Source organism: Cynocephalus volans, chromosome 11 (genome assembly GCF_027409185.1).
Source record: "Cynocephalus volans isolate mCynVol1 chromosome 11, mCynVol1.pri, whole genome shotgun sequence".
NCBI lineage: Eukaryota > Metazoa > Chordata > Mammalia > Dermoptera > Cynocephalidae > Cynocephalus > Cynocephalus volans.
Genome location: NC_084470.1, coordinates 3,208,877 through 3,212,137, shown reverse-complemented (window position 1 = coordinate 3,212,137; position 3,261 = coordinate 3,208,877). Strand labels below are relative to the sequence as shown.

Below are 3,261 nucleotides of genomic sequence, written 5' to 3'. Positions count from 1 at the left end.
GAATGCATGCACTTCAGCATTGTTACCAGTTTATAGATAATGAAACAGGTTAAAGTAAGTTACCATAACTGCCAACAGTCAGAGATCCCAACTATGGTCTTTCTATTCCAGCAGAGAAAACTAATGAGGTAAACACTATCTGTCTCAGATGAGGGGTCTTCAAAAAGTTCGTGGAAAAAGTGTTTTATGAAAAAACCATACATGGATTGCAAAATTTTTGCAACAAAATAAACTCATACTAACTTGTTCTAACATGTCTGAAAAAGATCTAGTGTGAGGCACTAAGAAGGATAAGACATTAGTTTGAAAAGAACCCCTTTCAGAGAAACATGAATTCTTCTAAAATTTAAATAAAAACAAAGAAAGAATAGTGAAATCATTGATGCTTTATGAAAAGCTTATGGGGACAATGCCCCAAAGAAATCAGCAGTTTATAATCAGAATAAATCATTTTAAGAAGGGACCAGACAATGCTGAAGATACAGCCCACAGCAGCAGACCACCCACATTCATTTATGAGGAAAAAACTAATCTTGTTCATGCCCTAACTGAAGAGGACCAATGACTAACAACAGAAACAGCCAGCACCATAGACGCCTCAATTAGTTCAGCTGACACAATTCTGAATGAAAAGCTTATGCAGAGCAGACTTCCCACGCGACGGGCGTCAAAACTGCTGTGGCCAGATCAGCTGCAGACAAGAGCAGAGCTTTCAATGGAAATTTTAAACAAGTGGGATCAAGATCCTGAAACATTTCTTCAAAGAATTGGACCAGGAGGTGAAACATGGCTTTACCAGTACAATCCTGAAGATGAAGGACATCAAAGCAGTGGCTACCAAGAGGTGGAAGTGGTCCAGTCGAGAGCAAAGGTCATGGCAACAGTTTTTTGGGATGCTCAAGTCATTTTCCTTGTTGACATTCTCGAAGGCCAAAGAATGATAACATCTGCTTATTACGAGAGTGTTTTCAGAAAGTCAGCCAAAGCGTCAGCAGAAAAACACCTGGGAAAGCTTCCCCAGAGAGTCCTCCACCACGACAGTGTTCCTGCTCCTTCCTCTCATCAAACAAGGGCAGTTTTGCAAAAGTTTCAATAGGACATCATTAAGCATCCACCTTGTAGTCCTAGTTTGGCTCCTTCTGACTTCTTTTTGTTTTCTAATCTTAAGAAAATTTTTGAAGGGTGCTCATTTATCTTCAGCTAATAATGTAAAAAAAAGCTGCCATGACATGGTTAAATTCCAGGACCTGGAGTTCTTTAAGAATGGACCAGATGGTGGGTATCATCGTTTGCAAAAGTGTCTTGAACTTGGTGGAGCTTATGTTGACAAATAAAGTTTATAATTTTTGTTTTTATCTTTTAATTCCTTTTTTTCCTAGAATTTTTTGAAGCCCCCTCACATAGGAAGATAGCTACTTTTTGTTCTTGGAATTCCAATTAATTAGAAATTCAGTGAGTTTCTGCAAGAACATAAGACTTGCTGGGTAGTGATCACATAGTGTTTTAAGCCATGTTTCTTACCAAATGTGAAGACTTTTCACAGCTTTATCTTTAATAAGAAAGCTGATGACAAATTTCCTGAAGGTTTTGAACTAGCATGTGTATTACTGAGGATTTACTTGTCAACGACAGTAATGTGTCACATACGGCGTAAGAAAGGAAACTATAGTTTATAAAGTGAGCAGTATCGGGACCTGTGCCTTCTTCCATCAAGGAAAAAACATTAGCTTTCTCCTTATGAGTCCATCAAATTCATGTCCAAAAAATTATCTAAAATTATTTGAAGCTTGGAAATAGGGGGAAAGACTACAGGTGTTCTCACGGTGTTGTGCTGGTCTCCACTTCCTATTGGCTGCGCTTATTTTACAGGTCTCTGAGGCAGAGCTTAACTTGTAGACTTTTGCCCAGTAGAGATGTAAATAATTTTTGTCCCGTAGAAGAGATAACTCCAAAGGTTACCGTTTATCACCCTGTCGGACATTAACAAGTCTTGCATCTAAAGCAGTAAACTTATGCAAACATTACCTCTAAAGACCTTACCTCTCAAGTGCTCTTTAAACCGGTGTAACATCTTGGGCTGGCCAGTTAGCTCAGTTGGTTAGAGCATGGTGCTGATAACACCAAGGTCAAGGGTTCGGACCCCCTTACCAGCCAGCCACCAAAAAAAAAAAACCGGTGTAACATCTTAACGCTTCCCTCATTCATTAATGAAGTGCAGAAGATCTTGGACATGTGTTCATTTTATATTTATGGGAGAGTCACAATTTTACCTTTTTCGAAATGATACTCTATGGGTCACCATGTCTCTAGTGGAAAGCAGAAGAAATTTGATGGAGTGATCCTGATCTTGGAACTAAAACATTTAGACTCAATCTCCAGCTGCACGATCCTCAGTAAGTCACTTAAGCAACTTGAGATTCAGCTTCCTCAGCTGTGAAGTGGAAATAATGGCAGTGCCTGCCTCGGGGTTGCTGACAAGGTCAAAGGAGGGTGAGGTACAGATCAGTGACCGAGTGTTCAAGAGCTGCCTGACGGCGCTTAAGCCTTTGTAACGAAAGCTGCTCGTTTGACTGAAGGAGACCTGGTTACAGGACTCCTGAGAGGTTTTCTGTTTGTTTGTTTGTTTGTTTTTGGCCACTAACAAAGTCTTAATACATTTAAGAAGACTAAGATCATAGAAAATATGTTCTCTGACCACAATAACAGAAGGAAATCTGGAAAACTCACAAGTGCGTAGAAAGTAACACTCTCCTAAATAAACAATGAGTAAAAAGAAAAATCACAGGAAAATCAGAGTACTTTGAGGTAAAGATCAAAGTGACATAACAAAATTTATAGGACGCAGGGCTCATGCAGTGCTTAGAGGAAGATGTATACTTGTAAACACCTATATTAAAAATAAGAAAAATCTCAGATCAGTAATGTAAACTTCCACCTTAAGGAAATAGAAAAGGAAGAGCACACTAAACCAAAAGCAAATATAAGTAGGAAATAACAAAGATTGCAACAGAGATATATGAAATAGGGAATTTTTTTAAAAGTAGAGAAAATCAACAAAACTAAAAGTTGGTTCTTTAAAAAGATCAACAAAATTTGCAAACCTTTATCTAGATTGATCAAGAAAAAGAAAGAAGACTGAAATTACTAAAATCAGAAATAAAGAAGGGTCAAAAACCCTACATTGTCATTATGGGTTTTTGTGGTGGTAAGATTTAGTTTCTTTCTTGTTTGCATTTTCGTTCTACCAGTGAGTTCTTTTCT

At 38.1% G+C, this 3,261-nt stretch overlaps 1 non-coding gene across 1 annotated transcript; it reads left to right on the top strand.

Annotated features, from left to right (window-relative positions):
- The first annotated feature begins 2,079 nt into the window (after positions 1–2,079).
- TRNAI-GAU (transfer RNA isoleucine (anticodon GAU)) lies at positions 2,080–2,154 on the top strand. The gene has a single exon. It is a non-coding gene; the product is annotated as a tRNA-Ile (tRNA).
- The last annotated feature ends 1,107 nt before the right edge of the window (positions 2,155–3,261 follow it).